This window comes from Leptonychotes weddellii, chromosome 1, assembly GCF_054177405.1.
Source record: "Leptonychotes weddellii isolate Sample4059 chromosome 1, ASM5417740v2, whole genome shotgun sequence".
NCBI lineage: Eukaryota > Metazoa > Chordata > Mammalia > Carnivora > Phocidae > Leptonychotes > Leptonychotes weddellii.
This window is the reverse complement of record NC_138369.1, coordinates 90,638,266-90,648,860: the sequence shown is the minus strand read 5'-3', so window position 1 is coordinate 90,648,860 and position 10,595 is coordinate 90,638,266. Positions and strand designations below refer to the sequence as shown.

Below are 10,595 nucleotides of genomic sequence, written 5' to 3'. Positions count from 1 at the left end.
TGGGTGGCTCAGTTGGTTAAGCGACTGCCTTCAGCTCAGGTCATGATCCTGGAGTCCCGGGATCGAGTCCCGCATCGGGCTCCCTGCTCGGCAGGGAGTCTGCTTCTCCCTCTGACCCTCCTCCCTCTCATGCTCTCTGTCTCTCATTCTCTCTCTCTCAAATAAATAAATAAAATCTTTAAAAAAAAAAAAAAAAGAAACCATTCCACTTAGAAAGGTACCCAAAAGAATAAAATACCGAGGAGTAAATTTAATCAAGGAGGTGAAAGACTTGTACACTGAAAACTATAAAATATTGCTGAACAAAATCAATGACTTAAATAAACGGAAAAATACACCATGTATTAGGATGACTAAATATTGTTAAGATGGCAATACTGCTGAAAGCAATCCACAGATTCAATACATTCCCTGTCAAAATTCCAATAGCCTTTTATGCAGAAATGGAAGTCAATCCTCAAATTCATATGGTATGGCAGGAAGCCCCAAATAGTCGAAACAATTTTGGTAAAAAGAGAACAAAGCTAAAGGACTCACACTTCCTTATTTAAAAATCTTACCGTAAAGCTACAATAACCAAAACAGTGTGGAATGGGCCTAAGGACAGACATACAGATCAAAGGAATAGAATTAAGATCCAGAAATAAACCCATACATTTACGCCCACTTGATTTTTGATAAAGGTGCCATGACCACTCAATGGGAAAATAACAGTCCCTTCAAGTAGTACTGGACAACTGGGTATTCACACACAAAACAATGAAGTTGTACCCCAAACTCAAAATATATATAAAAATTAACTCAAAATGGTTTCAATGACCTAAATATAAGAGCTAAAATGATAGAACTCTTATAGAAAAGTTTTCGTGACCTCAGGTTCAGCAACGGAAACTTAGATAGGACATCAAAAGCAACCTCAACAAAAATAAACTGGGCTTCATCAAAATTAAAAACTTCCTTACATATGAATGTTCACAGCGACAATATTCACAATAGCCAAAAGGTAGAAAGAACTCAAGTGTCCATCAACAGATGAACGGATAAAGTGTAGTGTATACATACAATAACAATTACTTAGCTGTAAAAAGGAAAGAAGTACTGACCCATATGACAATGTTGCTGCAACAACAGGCAGAACCTTGAAAACAGTATACCAGACACAAAGGTTACACATGGTATGATTGATTTCTCTAAGATTTCTATAACGAACAGGAGTTATCCAGTAAATCCAGAGAAATAGAAAGCATATTGGTGGCTGCCAGGCGTTTGGGGCAGCAGGGAATGGGGAGTTACTGCTTAATGGGTATAGGGTTTCATTTTGGAGTGATAAGAACGTTTTGGAACTAGACAGAAGTGGTAGTTGCACAACACTGTGAATGTATGAAATGCCGCTCAATTGTTCACTTTAAAATGGTTAATTTCAGGTTATATGAATTTCATCTTGAAAAATTTTAAGCCATTAATGTTTATAATAAATGTTGGACAAATGTGTAAATTATAAGCACGGTTCTTTTTTGAAAGTCAAACATGTAAATTACAAGCACAGTAACTAGGCCAATAAAGTATTCTTCAACATTTTATGAGGTTTTTTTTTAAGATTTTATTTATTTATTTGTCAGAGAGAGAGAGCACAAGCAGGGGGAGCAGCAGAGCGAGAAGGAGGCTCCCTGCTGAGCAAGGAGCCTGATGTGAGACTCAATCCCAGGACCCTGGGATCATGACCTGAACCGAAGGCAGATGCTTAACCAACTAAGCCACCCAGAGGTCCCTATGAGGTGTTTTATATCTAAGCAAAGTAAAAATTCAATTCCTACTCTCTTCTCATGACTTGATTTAGAAATATTCATCCATCACAAGGTGGTATTTCTCCCTGGAAATACATTCCTCTTTAAAGTTTAACAGGATATCTCAGTCATTAGAAACTGAGCCTGAACTACAGTCACATTCAATCAAACTTCAACAAATTTCTAGCCCTTTAAGAAAGGATTCTAAATCAAATTCTTTTTTTTTTTTTTAAGATTTTATTTATTTATTTGAGAGAGAGAGAGAGAATGAGAGACAGAGAGCACGAGAGGGAAGAGGGCAGAGGGGGAAGCAGACCCCCGCCGAGCAGGGAGCCCGATGCGGGACTCAATCCCGGGACTCCAGGATCACGACCGGAGCCGAAGGCAGTCGCTTAACCAACTGAGCCACTCAGGCGCCCTAAATCAAATTCTTATAACTGACCAGAAGTTCTCTTACTTCAATAAGCAGAATATCCCAAAATTTGTCTTTTCAATATATATTAATGTGGCTATGAACATTTAAATGTTCTAATATCCAAATATTTATAGTTACTGATACCCTAAAACCACAAAATTAACACTGGTCCTCAGACTTTGTTGAAGACTAAAAAGAGTTAAAAGACTGATTTCCAGGCGCCTGGGTGGCTCAGTTGGTTAAGCGACTGCCTTCGGCTCAGGTCATGATCCTGGAGTCCCGGAATCGAGTCCCACATCGGGCTCCCTGCTCAGTGGAGAGTCTGCTTCTCCCTCTGACCCTCCTCCCTCTCATGCTCTCTGTCTCTCATTCTCTCTCTCGCAAATAAATAAAAAAATCTTAAAAAAAAAAAAAGACTGATTTCCTCAAGTAGGACTATATCATTGAAATAACATATCTTCTGGGCACCTGGGTGGCTCAGTTGGTTAAGCGACTGCCTTCAGCTCAGGTCATGATCCTGGAGTCCCAGGATCGAGTCCCGCATCGGGCTCCTTGCTCAGCAGGGAGTCTGCTTCTCCCTCTGACCCTCCCTCCTCTCATCCTCTCTCTCTCTATCTCATTCTCTCTCAAATAAATAAATAAATAAATAACATATCTTCCTTGTGTATCATTCTCTTAATAGGAATGTAAAGGTAGGTATGCAAATGCCTGATCAGGTTACTTCCTGCATAAAATTCATTAACAGATTAAGCAACTTTCAGAATAAAGTTCAAAACTAAATTGTAGCTTAGCAGAGAAGGTTTTTCTTTTTTTTTTTTTTTAAAGATTTTATTTATTTATTTGACAGAGAGAGACACAGCGAGAGAGGGAACACAAGCAGGGGGAGTGGGAGATGGAAAGCAGGCTTCCCACAGAGCAGGGAGCCCGATGCTGGGCTCGATCTCAGGACCCTGGGATCATGACCTGAGCCGAAGACAGACGCTTAACCTACTGAGCCACCCAGGCGCCCCAGCAGAGAAAGTTTTTCAAAAACTGCCTGTACTACTCGAGCTTTGTCCCTTGCGGTTCATTGCTCCTCAGTCTTTCTTCTCTAACCATACAAACTTTCTCTTCTCACAGACCCTCATTATGTAAGTGCCTTCCCTATGCCACCACAATGTAACAAAACTCCCATTATCTTTAAACTCTTTGAAGTTAGGGATTATACCTTTTCTGATTTATATACTTAGCACCTGGCACAAAATCAAAGGCTGTTATAAAATTCAAGTATGAAAGTATGAATAACCATTAAGATCCATTATTAGAGTCTAAAATACTATGGCTTGTTTATCCTACATAATGGCAAAAAGGGAAACTATATATTAGGCTATATTTTGCTTTATTTTTTAAAATTATAATGCAGTCACATTAGTAAGTAACATAAATAACATTAATTTTGTAGACATCTTTTTTTAAATATCTAGTTCATTAAGTATAAATTTAGTCTGATTACTAGACAATGGGAGCGCATGATCAGCTCTATTTTATCTTCATTAGTAAAATGAAACATTACTGCAACAAATATTTTGTAAGTCTTAAAAGCAGATTTTTCTTTAACTAGAAAATTCCAACATCATTTTATAAATAAGGAAATGAACTGAGAGGTACAGTTATGTAAAGTCACCCAGCTAATTAGTGGGCAAGTTTGCTACACCCAGATTCCCTTAATGTTGATGCTTACAGCTTCAATATAATCTTATTTCCATTTCAACCTCATAGGCAAGCCAGGCACCTTTTCTTTTTCCCAATCGTCAGTCTAGTGAGTACTTGGGTCCTTAATACTTGCTACATTTAACTGATTGCTTTAAGATCTGGCCCCTGCCTTAACACAATTCTGTCTCCCTATCATAAACATTAAATGAATACCTACATTTGCTGTGTATTAAATAGATCTAAGTCATTCCATTGGGAAAAAGGGGAAATGGGGAGACACGCATGAGTAAGAATAACATAGTCCTTCTTTCAAAGTGCTCTACAATATTAGTTACAATCTGGTACAGTACTCTTATCTATTTAAAATTATGAGTTGGGGGTGCTTGAGTAGCTCAGTTGGTTAAGCGTCCCACTCCTGATTTCCACTCAGGTCATGATCTTGGAGTCATGAGATCAAGCCTTGCGTGGAGCCCTGCATCAGGCCCTGTGCTCAGTACAGAGTCGGCTTGTCCCTCTCCCTCTACTCCTCTCCCCTCTCATGCTCTCTAAAATAAATAAAATCCTTTTAAAAATTACGATTTTATAAATATATAAGAAAGATCTAATTACTTTCCATTATTAAAATAGACCTTATTTGTCTCACTAGAAGGTAAGGTCCATGAGGGCAAAGATTTGTGTCTCTGGTTCACTGATGTACTCTGAGTGCCTAGAACAGGGCCTCTATAAAAGTTATTTAAGTATTTATTGAGAGCATAAATGATATAAGTATTAGGATCCAAGTAGTAGGATGCAAGTCGTTTCCAACAATGTGACAAAATATGTAAAACTTTCCGGGCGCCTGGGTGGCTCAGTTGGTTAAGCGACTGCCTTCGGCTCAGGTCATGATCCTGGAGTCCCCGGATCGAGTCCCGCATCGGGCTCCCTGCTCAGCAGGGAGTCTGCTTCTCCCTCTGACCCTCCCCACTCTCATGCTCTCTCTATCTCATTCTCTCTCTCAAATAAATAAATAAAATCTTTAAAAAAAAAAAATATGTAAAACTTTCCTTACCCTAGTGTGTGTGCCTAACATTCAATTTTTTCATTGGCCATTTACTCAGACCTTGCATTAAAGAGAACTAAAATTAGTTCAGAGATGTATAAACTATACTGTTTAATTTAACATCATGCCCTACCCAACTGCTCCAAACCCTAGTAAATCTGCCAAGAAAAGAAACCTATGAGTCCTTCTACTACTTATACTTTTTCAAGTATAGAGGGTCTCCAGATGTTTTCCTTCTTTCTTGTAATAGATCAGAATCGGTATTATCATCATTTTACAGAATGAGAAACTGAAGCCAGAGAATGGCTGGCAGAGGGATTCATTCACAGAATTTCTATTCTTCCTACCACATCATGCAGCCTTCTCCTCTGATCCTTTGAGATTTTTCTCCCACAATCCTGGCTATAAATACAATCTCTCTGGGTCCCCTCATCCTTGCTGTCCCCATAACAAGTGCACAGGTTCCCTAATTTTAAAGGTTTTGCTATTAATTCAGGGTAAAAAGATGACAAAAATAACAAATCTGGAGATATTACAATTCAATGTTCAACATGTGTGTATAAATGCCTATACCTGGCACTATATAAAAATCACAGCACCTTTCCAGGTTCTTACTGTGAGAATCCTGAGCCTCCGATTTACTGCTTCTCTTTTGAAATAATATATGTGAGCATTGCTAGGTTTCCAAAGTTTTCCCTCTCTACTACCATCCCTCTCATCCTCCCAGGACACAAAATATGTTACCAGGGAAAAATAGTGGGTATATCTCTATTAAGTGAGAAATCTGCATTTCTGAGGACCTTCAGGAGTTACATCACTCCTATGAAACTGACCCCACGGGAGGGCGATTGCCTCAGACCACCTCCTCACAATGGGCTTTTCCCTTTTGGAATACACAGAACTCCCAGCTCCCACTGTACATTTCCAAACATCTGAACAACTCCTCAACATTGAAACTAAAATCCCTATCATAAATTCTCCTCCTACATTCCCTTCCACCAGAACCTGTTCTTCATCATAACATCCTTATTCTCATAAATAACATCACTATCCTCCCCAAAATTTGTCTTAGGCCCATACTCAGGTCAGTTCCCAATGCTGATGTCAACATTTTCCAAATCTATAGCCTTCCTTACAATCCCACCATCATCACTTCTTGCCTCAACTAACTGTAATTAAACTCCACGGTATTCCTACCTCCAGGCTTAAACTCCTTCACTGCACTCCTGTTCCAGATTCATATCCATAAAGAGGTCTTCTTCTCAGCTTAGAATCATATACAAAATCCTTATCATGGCATTTAAGATCTCCATACTCTATATCAATCAATCTACCTTTACCAGCCTGTTCCTTAAACATACAACCTTGGCAAATTTTCTCTGCTTTCCTACCTCTATCGCCCTGCTTGGGTAGCATCTTTATGAGGAACGATCTTTCTTCTCCCATCCTCCTCCAACTGCTAATAACCTTTCAAATGATCATATCCTCAACATAAAAGGAAAAAGGCTGAGGCATATATCATTTATTGAACACATTCTGTCTGGTCCTTTACAAATTATCTTAATCCCCACAAAAACATAATGGCTTAATAGTGTATTTTTGAGGAAGGAGCTGAGGAAACAGAGGGCCAAAGGAGCTTAACCAAGATCATCTAAAGAAGCAAGAATCCAAAATAACCCCCTAGCATTCTGTATTTTTTTTTTATTTTTTATTTTATTTTTTATTTAGGAAGGGAGAGACAGAGGGAGGAGGGAAGGAGAGAGAGAATCTTAAGCAGGCTCCACACCCAGCGTAGAGCCCAACATGGAGCTCAATCTCACAGCCCTGAGATCATGACCTGAGCTGGAATCAAGAGTCAGATGCTTAACCAACTAAGCCAACCCAGACGCCCCAGCATTCTGTTTTTGTTGTTGTTTTGTTTTGTTTTAATAAAACATGGCACAAGATGGACAAGCTTTATAGTCAGGATGCCTAGTTCAAACTGAGTTACTCCACTAAAAGTCTGCATGAACTCTTAAGTATTTGCAAGGTCTTCATTTCTCCTTCTATAAGAAGGAGATAACTGTACTACTTACCACATCAAAAACAGAATCATATGACATGTAAAGTGCTTAGAATTATATTTGGCCCATAGTAAAAAAAAAAAAAAAATCAGTGTTTAGCTATTACTACTGTTGCTGTTATTTATATAATATGTAAACTGACAGTACCAATTATATGTTCTCGTTTCCAAATCAACTTTTGGGTAAAAGCTTTGTAAAGTTTAACAATGTACTTTTGATATATACTCAATAAATATTTGTAGAATACACAAATTTTTAAACAATTATTAAACCATACTTTATTAAAAGAAATTCACTTGTCTATTAGTTCTATTTCCTCTTTTGAGAAAACTAACAATGCTTACTAACTTTCTTCCCTTTTTCAGGTCACATGAAACTACCATATGCAATGCCATATGGTAGTAATACGTCAAATGGTACAAAATACTCTTTTGACTCAAACTCATTTGTCTTCTGCTAAACATTATTAACTCCAGGTTTTAAAATGTCCAAAATGACACTTTTTATTTAAACACCAACCATTCTTAGGTCACAGCAACATGAAGTGTATACCATGATCTCTAACCAAGCCACTTCATTTTATACATCTTTATGGCAAGAACTATAAAAATTAAAATGCTTTAACTCAAAGATATAAACTTATCATACCCTTAGTCCTGCCTTAACTTTGTTAAAATTAGTGCCTGAAAAACTTCTGATATATCAAAAGAAGGGTTGAATGCTAGTAACAGTTTGAATGCTTCAGGGAAATAAGCTTTAAACAAGGATAGATGAGAACTTACTCCAAGCCCTTCAGTATTAAACCTCACAAACCAAGATTACGTCCACATGATTTACTATTACACATGGAGACAGCACGCTGGCTGGCTTCAAATAAAGACAAGGTAAAAATATGTATTAATAAAACAGTTGTCATTTCTGACAGAGAAATAACCGGGCTTCTACCCAATCATTTCAAAAACAAAACAACAAAAAAACCCAAACGTTTGAGGCTTAACTATGTAAAAGGTATTTTATTTCAAGTAATTCCTATAATTCTTCCCTTACTCACAGGTAATGTCATGGAATACTGTCACACAGTTAAGTGGCAGAGCTGAAGGATGGACCCAACGAAATGTGGGATCCACTGTTTTGCCATAATCCACAATAATATGGTATACATTTACATCTTCCTCTTCATATACACATTTTTTAAAAACTGAAACAAAAGCTTCATAAAATAATATTTAGTCTTACTCTATAGGATGTCCTCTGATATTTTTTTTCTTTCTAACGTTAATGTCAATGCACTAAATTGATTCCAAAACCCATTAATAAATCCTCATGGGCTCCAAACTACAGCACTGCACTACACTTTTTACGTTCTGTTTAAATTCTTTTAACTGCTACGATTCCAGTTTTGTTTCTCTTCCTTGGAGCTAATCTCCTCAACCCATTAAAACACGTACTTAAACAGATAAAAGCCTTGAAAAGCCCATCCTTAAATCTTGATTTGATCTGCTTCTCTACTACAACCCTTTGGAGGCACACCCATCTTACTTATTTATATTGTATCAAAAACTGCAGATGTTCTCCTTGGAGAACAACAGATCATTGTCGAAAGGAATGCATTCGTTTTCACTGTTCCTGCTGCATCACTGAGGAATATTTAACACTCAGGCAAGTTTGGGGTAACCGAAACCAACCTGAGCAGCTGCCCACGGTGCTGAAACGGAGGATGGAACAATAATTTTGGAAATTTACTATTGCCAGATTAAGACAAAATAGAGGAATTCACCAAAAACTAGCAGAAAACACTCAGTGGCTGCCACTGAAGTTGCCTGAGTGCTTCTGGGATCGCTTGGCTTCTGTGTCTGCCCACTCCCTCACTGGGACAGAGTTCTTTCATCAGTGGGGGTCAACTCCGTAAGTGTCCTGGCAGAGTTGCTGGCTTTAAGAGGGCAGGGACATGGAATCTGTCCCTAGTAGAGTCACGTCCCACCTTCAACCTAAGCGTCCAGCGGGGGATGGAGGGAGATTACAAAGAAAGGAGGTGACTGCCCTCCTTTTTTCAAAGGCTACACAGTCCCCGCAACTTAAGCGATTTCGCCCGGGAACTTTGCGGCAGGTACTTGACCAAGAGAAGCCTTCCAAACATCTTCCCAGGCTCTTGCCACCGCAGGATGGGAATGTGAGAAGCAAAACAGATAATACAACAACTTTAGATACATACAAACTCAAAGAGTGGGGGTGGGGGTGAGCGGGAATCGGCCCTCCGAGGACAGAGGTTTTTTGTTTTTTAATCTTTTGCAAAAAGCCTTATTTCCTCCGCACCCAGCCTGGGGAGGAGCAGCAAAGACCTCAGCAGAGGAGCCGCCACAGAGGGCCGGCGAGGGGGTGTGTTCTCCCGGCCAGGCCCCGAGGGGGGACAATCCCCTGCCCGGCTACCGAGAGGCCAGAGAGGCTCTTACCTGGAAGCCCGACCCCGCAACACAAATAGGCTCGCCCACCGCGTCGCTGCGGAGGTCCCTACCCTGACTTCATGACTGAATATCCGCACCGACCCCCACAGCCGGAATCCGAGTGGGGACAACAACACCGAGGCTAGACGGAAGTCCCGCCCCACACGCCTCATTGGCCGGCACCCGAAGACAAAGAAAAGCCATTGGGCCACAGAGCTGTTTGCTAAGGCCCCTTCCCACTCTCACACCGCGCCTCGCTGCTTGCTCCAGCTGGCAGGGGAAAAAGCCCAGTTCGTGGAGTCGCGTTCTTGGCCGCGTGATCCGTCTTCCCGGGAAGGAAAGAGAAGGGTAGGGCGGGCTTCTGCAGCGCAGCTGAAGGATCCGCTTTTTGTCAGGGGAGGGGGCAGGCTGGCCGAGGGAACTGGCTATGGAAGCCCCCCCCACCACCACCACCATTTGCTCCCAGCAGTGGAGGCCGTGGGGTCTGGAGGGGACCGTACCGAGCGGCCAGGGCCCGCCGGCTTGGTCCGCTCTTACTTTGGGACGAAGCAGCCCGAGACCCAGCTGGCGGGCTGCCCCTGGGCGGGGCTGGCTCTGGCACCGACGAGGCTCTTCCCTGCACCACACTCACCCGACCGGCTGAAGGAGCGAGGACGAAACCTCATCCCCTCTGCACGGTGTCCAGGCTGAGGTCCGGATGGATGGGACCGAGACCCACCAACGCCTTAGATAGAGTCCGGGTCGCGTTGTTAGAGATGCCAGCAGCCCGAAGGCTGAAAGCTAGTACCCGGACGCCCGGCTCGGAGCCGTGCTGACGTCAGCACTCTGGGCCTGACACGCGCCATCCCCGGGACTCAGCAAAAGTCAAACCGTGTGATTAAGCCCTAGGTCAGCCTTTTAAAACCCGAGCCTCCTTTTGGCGAGCCAAAAAATCCCGCCCCCTACTGCCCTTCTGATTAACCTTCTGCCTACCGGGTATTCCAATCTTAAACCAAACTACTTTGAAACTTAAATTGCCTGGATTGGAACCACAGCACTGATTAACCAGTTGCCAACTAGCCACCTTAAAGAGGCAATGTGGCTTATGTGACGATTGCAAAAAGTCCTGAATTAGAATGCCAGGAAACCAAGATTCTGGTCCTGCTTCTGCTTCAAAATAAG

The 10,595-nt window shown here is 41.3% G+C and overlaps 1 protein-coding gene across 2 annotated transcripts in view; it reads right to left on the bottom strand.

The window, feature by feature from the left end:
* The window catches only part of RNF13 (ring finger protein 13), a 151,121-nt gene extending 140,878 nt beyond the window's left edge, over nt 1-10,243 (bottom strand). Inside the window, exon 1 of one of the 2 annotated variants that reach the window (XM_081827631.1) lies at nt 10,066-10,243. The gene's annotated coding sequence lies outside the window, so the exon portion shown is untranslated. Of the gene's footprint in view, nt 1-9,443; nt 9,602-10,065 lie in introns of those variants that run through there. The other variant, XM_081827626.1, reaches the window with a different exon arrangement.
* Between the last annotated feature and the right edge of the window lie 352 nt (nt 10,244-10,595).